The 22,419-nt window shown below is 44.8% G+C and overlaps 20 non-coding genes across 20 annotated transcripts; 10 read left to right on the top strand and 10 right to left on the bottom strand.

Moving 5' to 3' along the window:
- Positions 1-2,638: 2,638 nt before the first annotated feature.
- LOC135018065 (U5 spliceosomal RNA) lies at positions 2,639-2,754 on the bottom strand. Its single transcript, XR_010215824.1, has one exon. It is a non-coding gene; the product is annotated as a U5 spliceosomal RNA (small nuclear RNA).
- Positions 2,755-3,029: 275 nt separating this feature from the next.
- On the bottom strand, positions 3,030-3,145 carry LOC135018010 (U5 spliceosomal RNA). The gene has a single exon (XR_010215768.1). It is a non-coding gene; the product is annotated as a U5 spliceosomal RNA (small nuclear RNA).
- A 286-nt stretch (positions 3,146-3,431) lies between these two features.
- On the bottom strand, positions 3,432-3,547 carry LOC135018056 (U5 spliceosomal RNA). The gene has a single exon (XR_010215816.1). It is a non-coding gene; the product is annotated as a U5 spliceosomal RNA (small nuclear RNA).
- Positions 3,548-3,817: 270 nt separating this feature from the next.
- On the bottom strand, positions 3,818-3,933 carry LOC135018023 (U5 spliceosomal RNA). Its single transcript, XR_010215781.1, has one exon. It is a non-coding gene; the product is annotated as a U5 spliceosomal RNA (small nuclear RNA).
- Positions 3,934-4,077: 144 nt separating this feature from the next.
- LOC135018025 (U1 spliceosomal RNA) lies at positions 4,078-4,240 on the top strand. The gene has a single exon (XR_010215783.1). It is a non-coding gene; the product is annotated as a U1 spliceosomal RNA (small nuclear RNA).
- Positions 4,241-9,025: 4,785 nt separating this feature from the next.
- LOC135018075 (U5 spliceosomal RNA) lies at positions 9,026-9,138 on the bottom strand. The gene has a single exon (XR_010215834.1). It is a non-coding gene; the product is annotated as a U5 spliceosomal RNA (small nuclear RNA).
- Positions 9,139-9,424: 286 nt separating this feature from the next.
- LOC135018085 (U5 spliceosomal RNA) lies at positions 9,425-9,541 on the bottom strand. The gene has a single exon (XR_010215843.1). It is a non-coding gene; the product is annotated as a U5 spliceosomal RNA (small nuclear RNA).
- Positions 9,542-9,811: 270 nt separating this feature from the next.
- On the bottom strand, positions 9,812-9,927 carry LOC135018027 (U5 spliceosomal RNA). Its single transcript, XR_010215785.1, has one exon. It is a non-coding gene; the product is annotated as a U5 spliceosomal RNA (small nuclear RNA).
- A 144-nt stretch (positions 9,928-10,071) lies between these two features.
- LOC135017696 (U1 spliceosomal RNA) lies at positions 10,072-10,235 on the top strand. The gene has a single exon (XR_010215490.1). It is a non-coding gene; the product is annotated as a U1 spliceosomal RNA (small nuclear RNA).
- Positions 10,236-10,387: 152 nt separating this feature from the next.
- LOC135017940 (U1 spliceosomal RNA) lies at positions 10,388-10,550 on the top strand. The gene has a single exon (XR_010215714.1). It is a non-coding gene; the product is annotated as a U1 spliceosomal RNA (small nuclear RNA).
- A 674-nt stretch (positions 10,551-11,224) lies between these two features.
- LOC135017735 (U1 spliceosomal RNA) lies at positions 11,225-11,388 on the top strand. The gene has a single exon (XR_010215526.1). It is a non-coding gene; the product is annotated as a U1 spliceosomal RNA (small nuclear RNA).
- Positions 11,389-11,540: 152 nt separating this feature from the next.
- LOC135017909 (U1 spliceosomal RNA) lies at positions 11,541-11,703 on the top strand. Its single transcript, XR_010215687.1, has one exon. It is a non-coding gene; the product is annotated as a U1 spliceosomal RNA (small nuclear RNA).
- A 674-nt stretch (positions 11,704-12,377) lies between these two features.
- Positions 12,378-12,541, top strand: LOC135017671 (U1 spliceosomal RNA). The gene has a single exon (XR_010215465.1). It is a non-coding gene; the product is annotated as a U1 spliceosomal RNA (small nuclear RNA).
- A 152-nt stretch (positions 12,542-12,693) lies between these two features.
- LOC135017930 (U1 spliceosomal RNA) lies at positions 12,694-12,856 on the top strand. The gene has a single exon (XR_010215704.1). It is a non-coding gene; the product is annotated as a U1 spliceosomal RNA (small nuclear RNA).
- A 671-nt stretch (positions 12,857-13,527) lies between these two features.
- LOC135017716 (U1 spliceosomal RNA) lies at positions 13,528-13,691 on the top strand. Its single transcript, XR_010215509.1, has one exon. It is a non-coding gene; the product is annotated as a U1 spliceosomal RNA (small nuclear RNA).
- A 152-nt stretch (positions 13,692-13,843) lies between these two features.
- On the top strand, positions 13,844-14,006 carry LOC135017975 (U1 spliceosomal RNA). The gene has a single exon (XR_010215740.1). It is a non-coding gene; the product is annotated as a U1 spliceosomal RNA (small nuclear RNA).
- Positions 14,007-14,677: 671 nt separating this feature from the next.
- LOC135017781 (U1 spliceosomal RNA) lies at positions 14,678-14,841 on the top strand. The gene has a single exon (XR_010215570.1). It is a non-coding gene; the product is annotated as a U1 spliceosomal RNA (small nuclear RNA).
- A 6,630-nt stretch (positions 14,842-21,471) lies between these two features.
- Positions 21,472-21,587, bottom strand: LOC135018072 (U5 spliceosomal RNA). The gene has a single exon (XR_010215831.1). It is a non-coding gene; the product is annotated as a U5 spliceosomal RNA (small nuclear RNA).
- A 275-nt stretch (positions 21,588-21,862) lies between these two features.
- Positions 21,863-21,978, bottom strand: LOC135018007 (U5 spliceosomal RNA). Its single transcript, XR_010215765.1, has one exon. It is a non-coding gene; the product is annotated as a U5 spliceosomal RNA (small nuclear RNA).
- Positions 21,979-22,264: 286 nt separating this feature from the next.
- LOC135018046 (U5 spliceosomal RNA) lies at positions 22,265-22,380 on the bottom strand. The gene has a single exon (XR_010215804.1). It is a non-coding gene; the product is annotated as a U5 spliceosomal RNA (small nuclear RNA).
- Positions 22,381-22,419: the final 39 nt, after the last annotated feature.

Here is a 22,419-nt window from a genome sequence, read left to right as displayed (position 1 = left end):
AATGGTCTACATGGAAGCAGGACACCCAATCCTGTTGGGAGCATACAGGACAAACAGAGCCTCTGTTTTCCTAATCTGAACCGTTCTGGTGACATAAATTTTCAAAGTTCTGACCACAGCCAGAGACTTTGACTCAACGAAGGTGTCAGTGGCCAAAGGCACCATGTGGAAAGATGAACCACCTTCGGCAGAAATTGTTGACGTGTCCTCAATTCTGCTCTATCTTCATGAAAGATCAAATAAAGGCTCTTGTGATACTGCATGGTTTGTACTGTTTTCCATGTGCTCCCAGATCTTTCAAGCAAGTAGCATGGTCAAGAAAGTTCTGTTTGAAAAGAAACAACATTTACTGTCATTGTTATAGAATTTGGGAGAAAAAACAAGAAGAAATCTGCACTGTTGACGCACTGGACAGAATGAATGAATCATAAAATATAACCTTTATTAAGTATGTATTAAAATTGGATAAATATTAATATTATTATCCCAAACTGCAGTGAAACATAAAGGTTAAAATCACAGAACTAACATACATGTGCATAAGAAGAATAAAGAGATGTGAAAAAAAGGTTTAAAAAGCGTGTCCGTGTGTGATTATTTTTGAAGGCACAACCCTGGCGGGGTTGTTTATATAGATATATATGTTGCTAATAATCACTTTCTAGCGTAATGTTATTAAATAGCTGTTAGTATCTATGTCGTCAGGTACCACTGGGTCGTATCCTATATACTCCCTTCACTCAATAGGGGTTACCTCCCGGGAAGCCATCCCCATTGGCGAATTTGTGGGGGTGATTGAGTATAACCGGTAAGCTAACCTCCAATTTGTGGGGTGCTTAGGTAGATGGGGATCACTTATTTCTCTGTGTCCCCTAAGACTATATTCCTAAATTCAATACCACAGGGGGATAGCTTTCTATATCGGATAAGGAATCACTTGATAGGGAAATCTCTATGCATCATGGAAAGATCATATTTATTAATATCCAAACTAAAAAAATGATGAATAGCTTTAATTTAGCTGTTTAGATATAGTTAATTGGCGAGATATACCAACAGGTGCGGTTGCCTTAAGGAATATGGCAATTCCAATATAAATAGCAGCCCTCCTTCATATAATCAGCCAGATCTTATTAAATCTGGTCCAGATATAGCCGTTCAGATATACTTAATTGACAACATATATCAATCGGTGGGGTTGCCTTAAGGAATATAGCAATTCCAATTCTCATATAAATAGCAACCTTCCTTCATATATTCAGCCAGATCTTATTTAATCTGATCTAGGCGTAGGCAATAATGCTTTCCTTAGAGGTATAGCCACCTCAATTCTTATTAGGAAGCAAAGTGTCTGTCATAATGGTTTATCCAATTCATCTAAGAAATAATATATTCCATGTGTCAGAGATTCATTACTCTCTATTTACACTGTTAAAGAGTTAATTCTTATTATGTTACAGTGTAATGAAATTATCATATAGGGAGATGTGGCAATTCCATGTGCTATATATATAATAACCCTTAGTGGTCCAGATTCCACAATGAGGAATTTTCTTATAAACCGCTGAAACACACAGCTGTTTGACTGACTTCCAAATATATCTATCTCACTTTGTAACAGTCTTATGATAGAGAAACTGTTACATATTCGGTCACTTAGTTATCTAAAGGTAAACAGACTCAGTGTGAGGGTAATATAATATATCAAATGCGCTGTCAATAATCGTGGTAACTGGTGTAATAATGTGGTATATTGAGTATGCTAGTAAGGCATATAACTGCTCTCCAGCCTTTAAGTGTTACCAATCAATTTGTTACACTGTAAAGGATTTATGGTGTCCTGTTAGGACATGCAGCTGCTAGGCTGACTCAAAGATTTATCCATTTGTAACAATTATGTAACAGTTATATACATGTTACTGGTATTACATAGAAATAGTATGACACAGGCCAGCAGTCCCATGTGTCTAGATTCCACAATAGGAGATTTTCTTTGTCTTATAAACTGCTGGAACACACAGCTGCTAGACTGACTTCAAATATATATATTACTTTGTAACAGTCTTATAGTAAAGAGACTGTTACACACTGTCATTTAGTTATCTCAAGGTTAGCAGATTCTGTGTGAGGATAGTGTTCTGTTAGAACATGCAGCTGCTAGGCTGACTCATAGAAAATGTATCCATTTGTAACAAATGACACATACAGCATTAAATTAATATCTATAGCAGCCCATGTGACATCTCTACTCTTATCATAATTGTCTGGTTATTGCCAATCTGGACAGCAGGAGTGATATATATTCACTAGTCCCAATATCCCATCATATAAATATACCCACACTGATATACTTTCTTATCAAGAGTTATTAGTAGCTATCTGTATGCACTTTAGACATTGTATCTGCTAAGTGACATCATATCTAGTGTATTCCTTTCTTATAGCTCAGCTTCTATTCCCTATTAGTGGAGACTAACAGCTAACATCATAATCATATATTTTTGTTTTATAACATTTCACATGAGTCAAATACACGCGGACACGCCGTGCCCTACACGTGTGTTTCACTGCATCTATGGCAACTTACATTAAAGCTAACAAGAAAGCACACTCGTTCTGTCTTTAAACTGATAAAAGAAACCCCAATAATATGGGGCATGCAAAAATTGAGATAAAACTCAGTTTTGCTCCTCTCCACGGAAATCTTTAATAAAAGGCGAAATATTTGTTAGTTCTGAAGAGAAACCAGAGCATGACCAAGATTCCACCTGTCGCCTGAGTGCCATGCCAGCAGTTCTCATTGAGCTCAAAGTGAGCACCCAATTTGAAAGAAAGATAGCAGATTTCTCACCAGGCTTCCCCTAGCTATAAACATGGTTTGTACTCTTTTCCATGTGTTCCCAGATCTTTCAAGCAATTAGTATAGTCAAGAAAGTTCTGTTTGAAAAGAAACAAACATTTACTGTCATTTCTATGCAAATGAGCTTATATTAAAGCACACTCGTTCTATCTTTAAACAGATAAAATAAAACCCCAATAAGATGGGGAATGCAAAATTTGAGATAAAACTCAGTTTTGCTCCTCTCCACGGAAATCTTTAGTAAAAGGCGAAAGATTTGTTCGTTCTGAAGAGAAACCAGAGCATGACCAAGATTCCACCTGTCGCCTGAGTGCCATGCCAGCAGTCCTCATTCAGCTCAAAGTGAGCACCCAATTTGAAAGAAAGAAAGCAGATTTCTCACCAGGCTTCCCCTTGCTATATGCATGGTTTGTACTCTTTTCCATGTGCTCCCAGATCTTTCAAGCAAGTAGCATGGTCAAGAAAGTTCTGTTTGAAAAGAAACAGACATTTACTGTCATTGTTATACAAATAAACTTACATTAAAGCCAACAAGAAAGCACACTCATTCTGTCCTTAAACTGATAAAAGAAACCCCAATAATATGGGGCATGCAAAAATTGAGATAAAACTCAGTTTTGCTCCTCTCCACGGAAATCTTTAATAAATGGCGAAAGATTTGTTCATTCTGAAGAGAAACCAGAGCATGACCAAGATTCCACCTGTCGCCTGAGTGCCATGCCAGCAGTCCTCATTCAGATCAAAGTGAGCGCCCAATTTGAAAGAAAGCAGATTTCTCACCTGGCTTCTCCTTGCTATAAGCATGGTTTGTACTGTATTCCATGTGCTCCCAGATCTTTCAAGCAAGTAGCATGGTCAAGAAAGTTCTGTTTGAAAAGAAACAAACATTTACTGTAATTTCTGTGCAAATGAGCTTTCATTAAAGCACACTCATTCTATCTTTAAACCGATAAAAGAAAATCCAAAAAGATGGGGCATGCAAAAATTGAGGTAAAACTCAGTTTTGCTCCTCTCCACGGAAATCTTTAGTAAAAGGCGAAAGATTTGTTCGTTCTGAAGAGAAGCCAGAGCATGACCAAGATTTTCATCTGAAAATATGTGTTCTCCCTGCAGTTGTTGTCCCCAGATGAGAGTTCCCTTGTGCTGCCTCAGTTGAATCTCCTTTACTTGACAGAGATGTGCCTGAGCAGCGGCCCTCCCCAGCCCTATCCCAAATCATACTTATTTTGCATAGGAGATACCATGGTCATGAAGATTGTTCTCCCAGGGTGAGGTTCATTCATTGCATTCTGGGTATGCTGACCCCTGTGATTTCCCCAATGTGGGAAACTCGACTGCATTATTTGTGGTAGTGGGGGACTGTGTTTGTGCTTTCCTCTGGTCAGCTCTGGTAAAAGTCAGATTTCTTTGTCTCAGATCTTCCTCTAGCCTTTTTCTTCTTTCGAGAGTTCCCTTGTGCTGCCTCAGTTGGATCTCCTTCACTTGACAGGGGGTGCCCGAGCAGCAATCCTCCACAGCTCTAGCCCAACTCCTACTTACCTGCCAGGTGAGATACTATGATCTTCACTGTTAGGGCAATCAGGATGTGGAATTCCCTGCCAGGGAAGGTGGTAATGGCGGACTCTGTAATTGGATTTAAAAAAGGAATGGATACATTTCTGAATGAAAAAGCTATCTAAGGTTATAATACTTAAAATATCAACATGGTTAATCCGGGGGTAACATGAGTTATAGTAGCTAACTAGTCATAAAACATTATTCAGCAAGTATGTAGAATCATCACAACTTAAAACAGGTTGAACACGATGGGCAATTTGCCTCTATTCAACCTCAAAAACTATGTTACTATATGTTACTATATTACTATGTTACTGTAGTATACAGAAAACCAAAATGCAATGAACAGTGATAGTGAGCACTGATGAGGATACTAGAACTGACACTGAGCAGCAAGATGCAGCACTGGACTATTAGTAATGTACTGTAGTATGCTGAGCACCACAATGCAGCACAAGACAATGAGCAGTGATACTGAGCACTGATGAGGATACTACTGAGAACTGACACTGAGCAGGAGAGACACACTACTAGTATTACTGAGCAGCAATAAGTAACCACTGATACTGAGCACTGATATTGAGATTTCCACTGAGAGAACATAGCCACGTCCATTCCGCTCTCTCTTCAATGCACGAGTAAAAATGGCGGCAACGCGCAGCTCTTTATATGGAATCCGAATCTCGCGAGAATCCGACAGCGGGATGATGACATTTTCCCTTGTTCAGGTTTTGCGAGTCAGGCGGGAACAACCGAGCCTGCCTCGGACCAGTGTAAACAACGTGGAGTTCGTGGGGAATTCGGTTCTCGGAGAACCGAACCCGCTCCTCTCTACCTTATACCAATCAATTTTTTTATTTTCAATCTAAGCCCCTGCAGTTTTCTGTAAGCATCTGCTTCGCTATGATGATCAACAAGTCACAAGGGCAAACACTCAGGGCTTGAGGCGTAGATCTTAGGACCAGCTGCTACAAGCATGGCAGAGGTGTCACTATCACTGGTGACACCCAGAGAGGTGGCGAGGGAGATTGTAATGCAGTGCGCGCAGATAAGCAGCGCAATGGTAAAAAGGAGGCATGGTTTCATAGGTAGGGGCGTGGCCTGGTGGCCTGAATCTACATTTTGTTGCTCCGGGTGTCCCGGGGGTTGGGGGCTGCACCCGGGGACTAGTGTGTGAGCGGTGCTGGCTCCTGCACAGTGAAAGGGCATGGCCACCCAGCATGACGCCTCCCTTCTTGACCATGCTGTAATTGCAGTCGCACTGCAGTTCAGCGTGATCATAAAAAATGGTGTAGCCTCCTGCTGGTGCAGACTGTATGTGCGCGCAGGAAGCCGCCACCATTTTTGTGATCACAGCGGCTGAATGTGATGTCATACAGCCGCTGTGACCACGCCCCCTGTGTCTACTCCGTTGCAGACCCCATTTTGAAGCCTTGCCCCCGCACCGCTCCATCCCTGACTTGGAAATGGAGTGTTGCTGACCCACCTATCCCCCCCCGCCCCGATTGACAGGCAGAGGCGATCGCATTCTCTGCGGGGTGCCGCAGAAAATGCAGGCACATGCGTATGCTCTTAGCAATTTTTGCAGTTGGATCGCTTATTGTGATTGCAATCCAACCTGAATCAGGCCCTATTACCTATCACAATGCGCTGCGGGCAGTACAAAATTGGGTTAATATAGGAGAAAAACCCCCAGACCTGTGCTCCTTAACTGTACCTGGTGGCTAGTGGAGCGGCTGCCCAGTAATCAGTGTCCACGCCAGTGCGCACACGGTCCACCCCCTACGGCCACGCTCCCCTTCATCAGCGGCCTCGTGATCCGGAAGGGTGGTGTGTGTGTGACTGACCTTAGGATGAAACCGGACCCTCCGCTGCAGTGACCCAGCAACCAGGGCACGGGAGTATACAGCGCCGCTGGGAGTGATGAAGCTGCAGTAAAGATGTCTATTAGACCTAGCCTGCTGCAGCCCTTGTAGATTCTCATAAAACAAGTTCTTCTTTTCTTGTCAAAATTTATAGCTAAGAATAGGCTGCCTGAGGCAGGCCCCTGTTAAGTGGCCTGCTACTGAAGGCACCAACTACAAACTGAGCTCCCTGTTCATGGAAGCGGGGTTATAGAGGAGAATGCACTGAGCATCTTGGGAACAGTCAAAAGCTTTGAGCCGGTTGGTGCCTCAGATCAAGATCCTACTCTACACCCCAATGTGAATCCTTGTGGAGTCCAGTGTACCCCACAGAAGAAATTAATGTGTCACACCCATTGGCAGCAACCTTAGAATAGCTGCTGACGGGCACAATTGAGAAAGGAAGGGGGGGGGGGACATTTGAATCCAGCACATAAATGCAATTCAAATATGTAATTTGTACCTTCCTATTTTAAAATATAATGGATGAACCTCACCCTGTGAGAACAATCTTCATGATCAAGAGATCTCATATGCAAAATAAGTATGAGTTGGGATAGGGCTGGGGAGGGTGGCTGCTCGGGCAGCCCCTCCCCCGTCAAGTTAAGGAGATTCAACTGAGGAAGCACAAGGGAACTCTCGTCTGGGGACAACAACTGCAGGGAGACCACATCTTTTCAGATGAACATGGGAGGGCGGAAGGCTGCCTAATACTGAAGCACCATCAAATATCAAACCATATGCAACATCTAGTACAAGCCTTCCTGGGGGAAGGTCTGCAGCAGACGGATTTGCATACAGTGATGTTATTCAAGCAGTGGGCCAAAGTTGGCTGGAACCCTCATCTGCATATGAAAAGAGAAAAGGGGCGTGCAGGGCATGGCGGCCTTTTGCAGTGCTTGGATGACCCCTAGTTCTCATTAAACACCCCCACCCTCCTTTGGTGTGGGGCTCATGTTGGCCATGCCCCATCCCCTGAAGCATTCAAGCTGATTTCTTGCAGCAGCTGGGCACTGTAACAGCTCCAGAGCTGTTCTGTAAGGCAAGTAAAAGGGTGTGGGCCCTGCAGCACCACCTGTAGTTTGCATTGTGCGTTGGAAGGCACAAAGTAAGCAGACGGGAGGAGAAGTCAGGATAGTGCGCAAGGGCATCCTTTTCTCTTAGTCCGTAGAGGATGCTGGGGTCACATTAAGAACCATGGGGTATAGACGGGATCCGCAAGAGACATGGGCACTTTAAGACTATCAAAGGGTGTGAACTGGCTCCTCCCTCTATGCCCCTCCTCCAGACTCCAGTTATAGGAACTGTGCCCATGGAGACGGACATTTCGAGGAAAGGATTTATTGTTAAACTAAGGTGAGCATCTTACCAGCTCACACCTTAAGCATGCCGCAGAACGTGGCATTCAACAGAACACAAGCCAACGGCATGAATAATTGCAGCAAAAAGCTGACCAGAACCATAACACAACATGTGTATAACCACAAGTAATAACTGCAGACACAGTATGGACTGGGACGGGTGCCCAGCATCCTCTACAGACTAAGAGAAAAGGATTTACCGGTAGGTATTAAAATCCTATTTTCTCATACGACCTAGAGGATGCTGGGGTCACATTAAGAACCATGGGGTTATACCAAAGCTCTTGAACGGGTGGAAGAGTGCGTACGACTCTGCAGCACCGAATGACCCAACTTGAGGTTATCATCGGCCAAGGTATCAAACTTGTAAAACTTAGCAAAAGTGTTTACTAAATAGCTGCTCGGCAAAGTTGCAATGCCGAGACTCCCCGACCAGCTGCCCAGGATGAACCCACCTTTCTAGTAGAATGGGTCTTCACCTAATTCAGTAACGGCAATCCTGCCATGGAATGAGCATGCTGAATCTTACCACAGATCCAGCGCATAATGGTCTACATGGAAGCAGGACACCCAATCCTGTTGGGAGCATACAGGACAAACAGAGCCTCTGTTTTCCTAATCTGAACCGTTCTGGTGACATAAATTTTCAAAGTTCTGACCACAGCCAGAGACTTTGACTCAACGAAGGTGTCAGTGGCCAAAGGCACCATGTGGAAAGATGAACCACCTTCGGCAGAAATTGTTGACGTGTCCTCAATTCTGCTCTATCTTCATGAAAGATCAAATAAAGGCTCTTGTGATACTGCATGGTTTGTACTGTTTTCCATGTGCTCCCAGATCTTTCAAGCAAGTAGCATGGTCAAGAAAGTTCTGTTTGAAAAGAAACAAACATTTACTGTCATTGTTATGCAAATAAACTTACATTAAAGCTAACCAGAAAGCACACTCGTTCTGTCTTTAAACTGATAAAAGAAACCCCAATAATATGGGCATACCTCCCAACTTTGTCGGCTCGCAAAGAGGGACACACGCGCGGCGAAGTCGCACGCGCTCCCAAAAAGGGCGTGGCCTAAGTAAAAAGGGGCATGGCTTCGCGGGAGGACCCGCGATCGCGAGTCACGCCCCCGTTTTCGGCACTGAGGGGGCATGCCACCTCTCCCTCTGACTTCAGTGAATAGACGCTGTGCGCACAGCGACTATTCACCGCTGCTCTGCTAAGCAGGGCAGCGACAGACAGAGCCTCCCAACTGTCCTCCCCACCGCGGGACACTGCGGCCCGCAGGTGGGACAGCGGGACAGTCCCCAAAAAACGGGACTGTCCCGCGAAAATCGGGACAGTTGGGAGGTATGATATGGGGCATGCAAAAATTGAGATAAAACTCAGTTTTGCTCCTCTCCACGGAAATCTTTAGTAAAAGGCGAAAGATTTGTTCGTTCTGAAGAGAAACCAGAGCATGACCAAGATTCCACCTGTCGCCTGAGTGCCATGCCAGCAGTCCTCATTCAGCTCAAAGTGAGCACCCAATTTGAAAGAAAGAAAGCAGATTTCTCACCAGGCTTCCCCTTGCTATAAACATGGTTTGTACTCTTTTCCATGTGCTCCCAGATCTTTCAAGCAATTAGTATGGTCAAGAAAGTTCTGCTTGAAAAGAAACAGACATTTATTGTCATTGTTATGCAAATAAACTTACATTAAAGCTAACAAGAAAGCACACTCGTTCTGTCTTTAAACTGATAAAAGAAACCCCAATAATATGGGGCATGCAAAAATCGAGATAAAACTCAGTTTTGCTCCTCTCCACGGATAATCTTTAATAAAAGGCGAAAGATTTGTTCATTCTGAAGAGAAACCAGAGCATGACCAAGATTCCACCTGTCGCCTGAGTGCTGTGCCAGCAGTCCTCATTCAGATCAAAGTGAGCGCCCAATTTGAAAGAAAGCAGATTTCTCACCTGGCTTCTCCTTGCTATAAGCATGGTTTGTACTGTATTCCATGTGCTCCCAGATCTTTAAAGCAAGTAGCATTGTCAAGAAAGTTCTGTTTGAACATAAATAAACATTTACTGTCATTTCTATGCAAATGAGCTTACATTAAAGCACACTCATTCTATCTTTAAACCGGTAAAAGAAACCCCAAAAAGATGGGGCATGCAAAAATTGAGATAAAACTCGGTTTTGCTCCTCTCCACGGAAATCTTTAGTAAGAGGCGAAAGATTTGTTCGTTCTGAAGAGAAACCAGAGCATGACCAAGATTTTTATCTGAAAATATGTGTTCTCCCTGCAGTTGTTGTCCCCAGATGAGAGTTCCCTTGTGCTGCCTCAGCTGAATCTCCTTTACTTGACAGAGATGTGCCTGAGCAGCGGCCCTCCCCAGCCCTATCCCAAATCATACTTATTTTGCATAGGCGATACCATGGTCATGAAGATTGTTCTCCCAGGGTGAGGTTCATTCATTGCATTCTGGGTATGCTGACCCCTGTGATTTCCCCAAATGTGGGAAACTCGACTGCATTATTTGTGGTAGTGGGGGACTGTGTTTGTGCTTTCCTCTAGTCAGCTCTGGTAAAAGTCAGATTTATTTGTCTCAGATCTTCCTCTAGCCTTGTTCTTCTTTCGAGAGTTCCCTTGTGCTGCCTAAGTTGGATCTCTTTCACTTGACAGGGGGGTGCCCGAGTAGCGACCCTCCCCAGCTCTAGCCCAACTCCTACTTACCTGCCAGGTGAGATACTATGATCATGAAGGTGCTTCTCCCAGGGCAAGGCTCACCCATTGCACTCTGGGTGTGGTGCCCCTGCGATTTCCCCAAATGTGGGAAGCTTGACTGCATAATTTGTGTTTCCCCTGGTCGGCTCTCGTATAATTCAGATCTCTTTGTCTCAGGTCTCTCTCCAGCCTAGTTTGCTGTCTGTTTCCACTTCTTTTTTCATGAGCCCCTCCCTTTTATACCCTTGTGCACTATCCTGACTTCTCCTCTTGTCTGCTTATTTTGTGCCTTCCAATGCACAATGCAAACTACAGGTAGTGCTGCAGGGCCCACACCCTTTTACTTGCCGTACAGAGCAGCTCTGGAGCTGTTACAGTGCCCAGCTGCTGCAAGAAATCAGCTTGAATGCTTCAGGGGCTGGGGCATAGCCAACATGAGCCCCACACCGAAGGAGGGTGGAGGTGTTTAATGCGAACTAGGGGTCATCCAAGCGCCGCAAAAGGCCGCTATGCCCTTCACGCCCCTTTTCTCTTTTCATATGCAGACGAGGGTTGAAGCCAACTTTGACCCACTGCTTGGATGACATCACCGTATGCAAATCCATCTGCTGCAGGCCTTCCCCCAGGAATGCTTGCACTAGTTGTTGCATTTGGTTTGTTGTTTGGGGGTGCTTCATTATTAGGCAGCCTTCTGCCCTCCCATGTTCATCTGAAAATATGTGTTCTCCCTGCAGTTGTTGTCCCCAGATGAGAGTTCCCTTGTGCTGCCTCATTTGAATCTCCTTTACTTGACAGAGATGTGCCTGAGCAGCGGCCCTCCGCAGCCATATCCCAAATCATACTTATTTTGCATAGGAGATACCATTGTTATGAAGATTGTTCTCCCAGGGTGCGGTTCATTCATTGCACTCTGGGTATGCTGACCCCTGTGATTTCCCCAAATGTGGGAAACTCGACTGCATTATTTGTGGTAGTGGTGGACTGTGTTTGTGCTTTCCTCTGGTCAGCTCTGGTAAAAGTCAGATTTCTTTGTCTCAGATCTTCCTCTAGCCTTGTTCTTCTTTCGAGAGTTCCTTTGTGCTGCCTCAGTTGGATCTCCTTCACTTGACAGGGGGGTGCCCGAGCAGCGACCCTCCCCAGCTCTAGCCCAACTCCTACTTACCTGCCAGGTGAGATACTATGATCATGAAGGTGCTTCTCCAAGGGCAAGGCTCACCCATTGCACTCTGGGTGTGCTGCTCCTGCGATTTCCCCAAATGTGGGAAACTTGACTGCATAATTTGTGTTTCCCCTGGTCAGGTCTCGTATAATTCAGATATCTTTGTCTCAGGTCTCTCTCCAGCCTAGTTTGCTGTCTGTTTCCACTTCTCTTTTCTTGAGCCGCTCCCTTCTATGCCCTTGCGCACTATCCTGACTTCTCCTCCTTTCTGCTTACTTTGTGCCTTCCAACGCACAATGCGAACTACAGGTAGTGCTGCAGGGCCCACACCCTTTTACTTGCCTTACAGAGCAGCTCTGGAGCTGTTACAGTGCCCAGCTGCTGCAAGAAATCAGCTTGAATGCTTCAGGGGCTGGGGCATAGCCAACATGAGCCCCACACCGAAGGAGGGTGGAGGTGTTTAATGCAAACTAGGGGTCAGCCAAGTGCCGCAAAAGGCCACCATGCCCTGCATGCCCCTTTTCTCTTTTCATATGCAGACGAGGGTTGAAGCCAACTTTGACCCACTGCTTGGATGACATCACCATATGCAAATCTATCTGCTGCAGGCCTTCCCCCAGGAATGCTTGCACTAGTTGTTGCATTTGGTTTGTTGTTTGGGGGTGCTTCAGTATTAGGCAGCCTTCTGCTCTCCCATGTTCATCTGAAAATATGTGTTCTCCCTGCAGTTGTTGTCCCCAGATGAGAGTTCCCTTGTGCTGCCTCAGTTGAATCTCCTTTACTTGACAGAGATGTGCCTGAGCAGCGGCCCTCCCCAGCCCTATCCCAAATCATACTTATTTTGCATAGGAGATACCATGGTCATAAAGATTGTTCTCCCAGGGTGAGGTTCATTCATTGCATTCTGGGTATGCTGACCCCTGTGATTTCCCCAAATGTGGGAAACTCAACTGCATTATTTGTGGTAGTGGGGGACTGTGTTTGTGTTTTCCTCTGGTCAGCTCTGGTAAAAGTCAGATTTCTTTGTCTCAGATCTTCCTCTAGCCTTGTTCTTCTTTCGAGAGTTCCATTGTGCTGCCTCAGTTTGATCTCCTTCACTTGACAGGGGGGTACCCGAGCAGCGACCCTCCCCAGCTCTAGCCCAACTCCTACATACCTGCCAGGTGAGATACTATGATCATGAAGGTGCTTCTCCCAGGGCAAGGCTCACCCATTGCACTCTGGGTGTGCTGCTCCTGTGATTTCCCCAAATGTGGGAAACTTGACTGCATAATTTGTGTTTCCCCTGGTCGGCTCTCGTATAATTCAGATCTCTTTGTCTCAGGTCTCTCTCCAGCCTAGTTTGCTGTCTGTTTCCACTTCTCTTTTCTTGAGCCGCTGCCTTCTATGCCCTTGTGCACTCTCCTGACTTCACCTGTCTGCTTACTTTGTGCCTTCCAACGCACAATGCAAACTACAGGTAGTGCTGCAGGGCCAACACCCTTTTACTTGCCTTACAGAGCAGCTCTGGAGCTGTTACAGTGCCCAGCTGCTGCAAGAAATCAGCTTGAATGCTTCAGGGGCTGGGGCATAGCCAACATGAGCCCCACACCGACGGAGGGTGGAGGTGTTTAATGCTAACTAAGGGTCATCCAAGCGCCGCAAAAGGCCGCCATGCCCTGCATACCCCTTTTCTCTTTTCATATGCAGATGAGGGTTCCAGCCAACTTTGGCCCACTGCTTGGATGACATCACTGTATGCAAATCCGTCTTCTGCAGGCCTTTTCCCAGGAATGCTTGTACTAGTTGTTGCATTTGGTTTGTTGTTTGGGGGTGCTTCAGTATTAGGCAGCCTTCTGCTCTCCCATGTTCATCTGAAAATATGTGTTCTCCCTGCAGTTGTTGTCCCCAGATGAGAGTTCCCTTGTGCTGCCTCAGTTGAATCTCCTTTACTTGACAGAGATGTGCCTGAGCAGCGGCCCTCCCCAGCCCTATCCCAAATCATACTTATTTTGCATAGGAGATACAATTGTCATGAAGATTGTTCTCCCAGGGTGAAGTTCATTCATTGCATTCTGGGTATGCTGACCCCTGTGATTTCCCCAAATGTGGGAAACTCGACTGCATTATTTGTGGTAGTGGGGGACTGTGTTTGTGCTTTCCTCTGGTCAGCTCTGGTAAAAGTCAGATTTCTTTGTCTCAGATCTTCCTCTAGCCTTGTTCTTTTTTCGAGAGTTTCCTTGTGCTGCCTCAGTTGGATCTCCTTCACTTGACAGGGGGGTGCCCGAACAGCGACCCTCCCCAGCTCTAGCCCAACTCCTACTTACCTGCCAGGTGAGATACTATGATCAGGAAGGTGCTTCTCCCAGGGCAAGGCTCACCCAATGCACTCTGGGTGTGCTGCTCCTACGATTTCCCCAAATGTGGGACACTTGATTACATAATTTGTGTTTCCTCTGGTCGGCTCTCGTATAATTCAGATCTCTTTGTCTCAGGTCTCTCTCCAGCCTAGTTTGCTGTCTGTTTCCACTTCTCTTTTCTTGAGCCGCTCCCTTCTATGCCCTTGTGCACTATCCTGACTTCTCCCGTCTGCTTACTTTGTGCCTTCCAACGCACAATGCAAACTACAGGTAGTGCTGCAGGGCCCACACCCTTTTACTTGCTTTACAGAGCAGCTCTGGAGCTGTTACAGTGCCCAGCTGCTGCAAGAAATCAGCTTGAATGCTTCAGGGGCTGGGGCATAGCCAACATGAGCCCCACACCGAAGGAAGGTGGAGGTGTTTAATGCGAACTAGGGGTCATCCAAGCGCCGCAAAAGGCCGCCATGCCCTGCACACCCCTTTTTTATTTTCATATGCAGACGAGGGTTGAAGCCAACTTTGACCCACTGCTTGGATGACATCACCATATGCAAATCCATCTGCTGCAGGCCTTCCCCCAGGAATGCTTGCACTAGTAGTTGCATTTGATTTGTTGTTTGGGGGTGCTTCAGTATTAGGCAGCCTTCTGCCCTCCCATGTTCATCTGAAAATATGTGTTCTCCCTGCAGTTGTTGTCCCCAGATGAGAGTTCCCTTGTGTTGCCTCAGTTGAATCTCCTTTACTTGACAGAGATGTGCCTGAGCAGCGGCCCTCCCCAGCCCTATCCCAAATCATACTTATTTTGCATAGGAGATACCATGGTCATGAAGATTGTTCTCCCAGGGTGAGGTTCATTCATTGCACTCTGGGTATGCTGACCCCTGTGATTTCCCCAAATGTGGGAAACTCGACTGCATTATTTGTGGTAGTGGGGGACTGCGTTTGTGCTTTCCTCTGGTCAGCTCTGGTAAAAGTCAGATTTCTTTGTCTCAGATCTTCCTCTAGCCTTGTTCTTCTTTCGAGAGTTCCCTTGTGCTGCCTCAGTTGGATCTCCTTCACTTGACAGGGGGTGCCCGAGCAGCAATCCTCCACAGCTCTAGCCCAACTCCTACTTACCTGCCAGGTGAGATACTATGATCTTCACTGTTAGGGCAATCAGGATGTGGAATTCCCTGCCAGGGAAGGTGGTAATGGCGGACTCTGTAATTGGATTTAAAAAAGGAATGGATACATTTCTGAATGAAAAAGCTATCCAAGGTTATAATACTTAAAATATCAACATGGTTAATCCGGGGGTAACATGAGTTATAGTAGCTAACTAGTCATAAAACATTATTCAGCAAGTATGTAGAATCATCACAACTTAAAACAGGTTGAACACGATGGGCAATTTGCCTCTATTCAACCTCAAAAACTATGTTACTATATGTTACTATATTACTATGTTACTGTAGTATACAGAAAACCAAAATGCAATGAACAGTGATAGTGAGCACTGATGAGGATACTAGAACTGACACTGAGCAGCAAGATGCAGCACTGGACTATTAGTAATGTACTGTAGTATGCTGAGCACCACAATGCAGCACAAGACAATGAGCAGTGATACTGAGCACTGATGAGGATACTACTGAGAACTGACACTGAGCAGGAGAGACACACTACTAGTATTACTGAGCAGCAATAAGTAACCACTGATACTGAGCACTGATATTGAGATTTCCACTGAGAGAACATAGCCACGTCCTCTCCGCTCTCTCTTCAATGCACGAGTAAAAATGGCGGCAACGCGCAGCTCTTTATATGGAATCCGAATCTCGCGAGAATCCGACAGCGGGATGATGACATTTTCCCTTGTTCAGGTTTTCCGAGTCAGGCGGGAACAACCGAGCCTGCCTCGGACCAGTGTAAACCACGTGGAGTTCGTCGGGAATTCGGTTCTCGGAGAACCGAACCCGCTCCTCTCTACCTTATACCCATCAATTTTTTTATTTTCAATCTAAGCCCCTGCAGTTTTCTGTAAGCATCTGCTTCGCTATGATGATCAACAAGTCACAAGGGCAAACACTCAGGGCTTGAGGCGTAGATCTTAGGACCAGCTGCTACAAGCATGGCAGAGGTGTCACTATCACTGGTGACACCCAGAGAGGTGGCGAGGGAGATTGTAATGCAGGGCGCGCAGATAAGCAGTGCAATGGTAAAAAGGAGGCATGGTTTCATAGGTAGGGGCGTGGCCTGGTGGCCTGAATCTACATTTTGTTGCTCCGGGTGTCCCGGGGGTTGGGGGCTGCACCCGGGGACTAGTGTGTGTGCGGTGCTGGCTCCTGCACAGTGACAGGGCATGGCCACCCAGCATGACGCCTCCATTCTTGACCATGCTGTAATTGCAGTCGCACTGCAGTTCAGCGTGATCATAAAAAATGGTGTAGCCTCCTGCTGGTGCAGACTGTATGTGCGCGCAGGAAGCCGCCACCATTTTTGTGATCACAGTGGCTGAATGTGATGTCATACAGCCGCTGTGACCACGCCCCCTGTGTCTCCTCCGTTGCAGACCCCATTTTGAAGCCTTGCCCCCGCACCGCTCCATCCCTGACTTGGAAATGGAGTGTTGCTGACCCCCCTCTCCCCCCCCCCCGCCCCGATTGACAGGCAGAGGCGATCGCATTCTCTGCGGGGTGCCGCAGAAAATGCAGGCACATGCGTATGCTGTTAGCAAATTTTGCAGTTGGATCGCTTATTGTGATTGCATTCCAACCTGAATCAGGCCCTATTACCTATCACAATGCGCTGCGGGCAGTACAAAATTGGGTTAATATAGGAGTAAAACTCCCAGACCTGTGCTCCTTAACTGTACCTGGTGGCTAGTGGAGCGGCTGCCCAGTAATCAGTGTCCACGCCAGTGCGCACACGGTCCACCCCCTACGGCCACGCTCCCCTTCATCAGCGGCCTCGTGATCCGGAAGGGCGGTGTGTGTGTGACTGACCTTAGGAAGAAACTGGAGCCTCCGCTGCAGTGACCCAGCAACCAGGGCACGGGAGTATACAGCGCCGCTGGGAGTGATGAAGCTGCAGTAAAGATGTCTATTAGACCTAGCCTGCTGCAGCCCTTGTAGATTCTCATAAAAAAAGTTCTTCTTTTCTTGTCAAAATTAATAGCTAAGAATAGGCTGCCTGAGGCAGGCCCCTGTTAAGTGGCCTGCTACTGAAGGCACCAACTACAAACTGAGCTCCCTGTTCATGGAAGCGGGGTTATAGAGGAGGATGCGCTGAGCATCTTGGGAACAGTCAAAAGCTTTGAGCCGGTTGGTGCCTCAGATCAAGATCCTACTCTACACCCCAATGTGAATCCTTGTGGAGTCCAGTGTACCCCACAGAAGAAATTAATGTGTCACACCCATTGGCAGCAACCTTAGAATAGCTGCTGACGGGCACAATTGAGAAAGGAAGGGGGGGGGGGGGACATTTGAATCCAGCACATAGATGCAATTCAAATATGTAATTTGTACCTTCCTATTTTAAAATATAATGGATGAACCTCACCCTGTGAGAACAATCTTCATGATCAAGAGATCTCATATGCAAAATAAGTATGAGTTGGGATAGGGCTGGGGAGGGTGGCTGCTCGGGCAGCCCCTCCCCCGTCAAGTTAAGGAGATTCAACTGAGGACGCACAAGGGAACTCTCGTCTGGGGACACCAACTGCAGGGAGACCACATCTGTTCAGATGAACATGGGAGGGTGGAAGGCTGCCTAATATTGAAGCACCATCAAATATCAAACCATATGCAACAACTAGTACAAGCATTCCTGGGGGAAGGTCTGCAGAAGACGGATTTGCATACGGTGATGTCATCCAAGATGTGGGCCAAAGTTGGCTGGAACCCTCATCTGCATATGAAAAGAGAAAAGGGGCATGCAGGGCATGGCGGCCTTTTGCGGTGCTTGGATGACCCCTAGTTCGCATTAAACACCCCCACCCTCCTTTGGTGTGGGGCTCATGTTGGCCATGCCCCATCCCCTGAAGCATTCAAGCTGATTTCTTGCAGCAGCTGGGCACTGTAACAGCTCCAGAGCTGTTCTGTAAGGCAAGTAAAAGGGTGTGGGCCCTGCAGCACCACCTGTAGTTCGCATTGTGCGTTGGAAGGCACAAAGTAAGCAGACGGGAGGAGAAGTCAGGATAGTGCGCAAGGGCATCCTTTTCTCTTAGTCCGTAGAGGATGCTGGGGTCACATTAAGAACCATGGGGTATAGACGGGATCCGCAAGAGACATGGGCACTTTAAGACTTTCAAAGGGTGTGAACTGGCTCCTCCCTCTATGCCCCTCCTCCAGACTCCAGTTATAGGAACTGTGCCCAGGGAGACGGACATTTCGAGGAAAGGATTTATTGTTAAACTAAGGTGAGCATCTTACCAGCTCACACCTTAAGCATGCCGCAGAACGTGGCATTCAACAGAACACAAGCCAACGGCATGAACAATTGCAGCAAAAAGCTGACCAGAACCATAACATAACATGTGTATAACCACAAGTAATAACTGCAGACACAGTATGGACTGGGACGGGTGCCCAGCATCCTCTACGGACTAAGAGAAAAGGATTTACCAGTAGGTATTAAAATCCTATTTTCTCATACGACCTAGAGGATGCTGGGGTCACATTAAGAACCATGGGGTTATACCAAAGCTCTTGAACGGGTGGGAGAGTGCGTACGACTCTGCAGCACCGAATGACCCAACTTGAGGTTATCATCAGCCAAGGTATCAAACTTGTAAAACTTAGCAAAAGTGTTTACTAAATAGCTGCTCGGCAAAGTTGCAATGCCGAGACTCCCCGACCAGCTGCCCAGGATGAACCCACCTTTCTAGTAGAATGGGTCTTCACCTAATTCAGTAATGGCAATCCTGCCATGGAATGAGCATGCTGAATCTTACCACAGATCCAGCGCATAATGGTCTACATGGAAGCAGGACACCCAATCCTGTTGGGAGCATACAGGACAAACAGAGCCTCTGTTTTCCTAATCTGAACCGTTCTGGTGACATAAATTTTCAAAGTTCTGACCACAGCCAGAGACTTTGACTCAACGAAGGTGTCAGTGGCCAAAGGCACCATGTGGAAAGATGAACCACCTTCGGCAGAAATTGTTGACGTGTCCTCAATTCTGCTCTATCTTCATGAAAGATCAAATAAAGGCTCTTGTGATACTGCATGGTTTGTACTGTTTTCCATGTGCTCCCAGATCTTTCAAGCAAGTAGCATGGTCAAGAAAGTTCTGTTTGAAAAGAAACAACATTTACTGTCATTGTTATAGAATTTGGGAGAAAAAACAAGAAGAAATCTGCACTGTTGACGCACTGGACAGAATGAATGAATCATAAAATATAACCTTTATTAAGTATGTATTAAAATTGGATAAATATTAATATTATTATCCCAAACTGCAGTGAAACATAAATGTTAAAATCACAGAACTAACATACATGTGCATAAGAAGAATAAAGAGATGTGAAAAAAAGGTTTAAAAAGCGTGTCCGTGTGTGATTATTTTTGAAGGCACAACCCTGGCGGGGTTGTTTATATAGATATATATGTTGCTAATAATCACTTTCTAGCGTAATGTTATTAAATAGCTGTTAGTATCTATGTCGTCAGGTACCACTGGGTCGTATCCTATATACTCCCTTCACTCAATAGGGGTTACCTCCCGGGAAGCCATCCCCATTGGCGAATTTGTGGGGGTGATTGAGTATAACCGGTAAGCTAACCTCCAATTTGTGGGGTGCTTAGGTAGATGGGGATCACTTATTTCTCTGTGTCCCCTAAGACTATATTCCTAAATTCAATACCACAGGGGGATAGCTTTCTATATCGGATAAGGAATCACTTGATAGGGAAATCTCTATGGATCATGGAAAGATCATATTTATTAATATCCAAACTAAAAAAATGATGAATAGCTTTAATTTAGCTGTTTAGATATAGTTAATTGGCGAGATATACCAACAGGTGCGGTTGCCTTAAGGAATATGGCAATTCCAATATAAATAGCAGCCCTCCTTCATATAATCAGCCAGATCTTATTAAATCTGGTCCAGATATAGCCGTTCAGATATACTTAATTGACAACATATATCAATCGGTGGGGTTGCCTTAAGGAATATAGCAATTCCAATTCTCATATAAATAGCAACCTTCCTTCATATATTCAGCCAGATCTTATTTAATCTGATCTAGGCGTAGGCAATAATGCTTTCCTTAGAGGTATAGCCACCTCAATTCTTATTAAGAAGCAAAGTGTCTGTCATAATGGTTTATCCAATTCATCTAAGAAATAATATATTCCATGTGTCAGAGATTCATTACTCTCTATTTACACTGTTAAAGAGTTAATTCTTATTATGTTACAGTGTAATGAAATTATCATATAGGGAGATGTGGCAATTCCATGTGCTATATATATAATAACCCTTAGTGGTCCAGATTCCACAATGAGGAATTTTCTTATAAACCGCTGAAACACACAGCTGTTTGACTGACTTCCAAATATATCTATCTCACTTTGTAACAGTCTTATGATAGAGAAACTGTTACATATTCGGTCACTTAGTTATCTAAAGGTAAACAGACTCAGTGTGAGGGTAATATAATATATCAAATGCGCTGTCAATAATCGTGGTAACTGGTGTAATAATGTGGTATATTGAGTATGCTAGTAAGGCATATAACTGCTCTCCAGCCTTTAAGTGTTACCAATCAATTTGTTACACTGTAAAGGATTTATGGTGTCCTGTTAGGACATGCAGCTGCTAGGCTGACTCAAAGATTTATCCATTTGTAACAATTATGTAACAGTTATATACATGTTACTGGTATTACATAGAAATAGTATGACACAGGCCAGCAGTCCCATGTGTCTAGATTCCACAATAGGAGATTTTCTTTGTCTTATAAACTGCTGGAACACACAGCTGCTAGACTGACTTCAAATATATATATTACTTTGTAACAGTCTTATAGTAAAGAGACTGTTACACACTGTCATTTAGTTATCTCAAGGTTAGCAGATTCTGTGTGAGGATAGTGTTCTGTTAGAACATGCAGCTGCTAGGCTGACTCATAGAAAATGTATCCATTTGTAACAAATGACACATACAGCATTAAATTAATATCTATAGCAGCACATGTGACATCTCTACTCTTATCATAATTGTCTGGTTATTGTCAATCTGGACAGCAGGAGTGATATATATTCACTAGTCCCAATATCCCATCATATAAATATACCCACACTGATATACTTTCTTATCAAGAGTTATTAGTAGCTATCTGTATGCACTTTAGACATTGTAATTGCTAAGTGACATCATATCTAGTGTATTCCTTTCTTATAGCTCAGCTTCTATTCCCTATTAGTGGAGACTAACAGCTAACATCATAATCATATATTTTTGTTTTATAACATTTCACATGAGTCAAATACACGCGGACACGCCGTGCCCTACACATGTGTTTCACTGCATCTATGGCAACTTACATTAAAGCTAACAAGAAAGCACACTCGTTCTGTCTTTAAACTGATAAAAGAAACCCCAATAATATGGGGCATGCAAAAATTGAGATAAAACTCAGTTTTGCTCCTCTCCACGGAAATCTTTAATAAAAGGCAAAATATTTGTTAGTTCTGAAGAGAAACCAGAGCATGACCAAGATTCCACCTGTCGCCTGAGTGCCATGCCAGCAGTTCTCATTGAGCTCAAAGTGAGCACCCAATTTGAAAGAAAGAAAGCAGATTTCTCACCAGGCTTCCCCTAGCTATAAACATGGTTTGTACTCTTTTCCATGTGTTCCCAGATCTTTCAAGCAATTAGTATAGTCAAGAAAGTTCTGTTTGAAAAGAAACAAACATTTACTGTCATTTCTATGCAAATGAGCTTACATTAAAGCACACTCGTTCTATCTTTAAACAGATAAAATAAAACCCCAATAAGATGGGGCATGCAAAATTTGAGATAAAACTCAGTTTTGCTCCTCTCCACGGAAATCTTTAGTAAAAGGCGAAAGATTTGTTCGTTCTGAAGAGAAACCAGAGCATGACCAAGATTCCACCTGTCGCCTGAGTGCCATGCCAGCAGTCCTCATTCAGCTCAAAGTGAGCACCCAATTTGAAAGAAAGAAAGCAGATTTCTCACCAGGCTTCCCCTTGCTATAAGCATGGTTTGTACTCTTTTCCATGTGCTCCCAGATCTTTCAAGCAAGTAGCATGGTCAAGAAAGTTCTGTTTGAAAAGAAACAGACATTTACTATCATTGTTATACAAATAAACTTACATTAAAGCCAACAAGAAAGCACACTCGTTCTGTCTTTAAACTGATAAAAGAAACCCCAATAATATGGGGCATGCAAAAATTGAGATAAAACTCAGTTTTGCTCCTCTCCACGGAAATCTTTAATAAAAGGCGAAAGATTTGTTCATTCTGAAGAGAAACCAGAGCATGACCAAGATTCCACCTGTCGCCTGAGTGCCATGCCAGCA

Source organism: Pseudophryne corroboree, unplaced genomic scaffold (genome assembly GCF_028390025.1).
Source record: "Pseudophryne corroboree isolate aPseCor3 unplaced genomic scaffold, aPseCor3.hap2 scaffold_320, whole genome shotgun sequence".
In the NCBI taxonomy this organism is placed as follows: domain Eukaryota; kingdom Metazoa; phylum Chordata; class Amphibia; order Anura; family Myobatrachidae; genus Pseudophryne; species Pseudophryne corroboree.
This window is presented reverse-complemented; position numbering and strand designations above follow the sequence as displayed.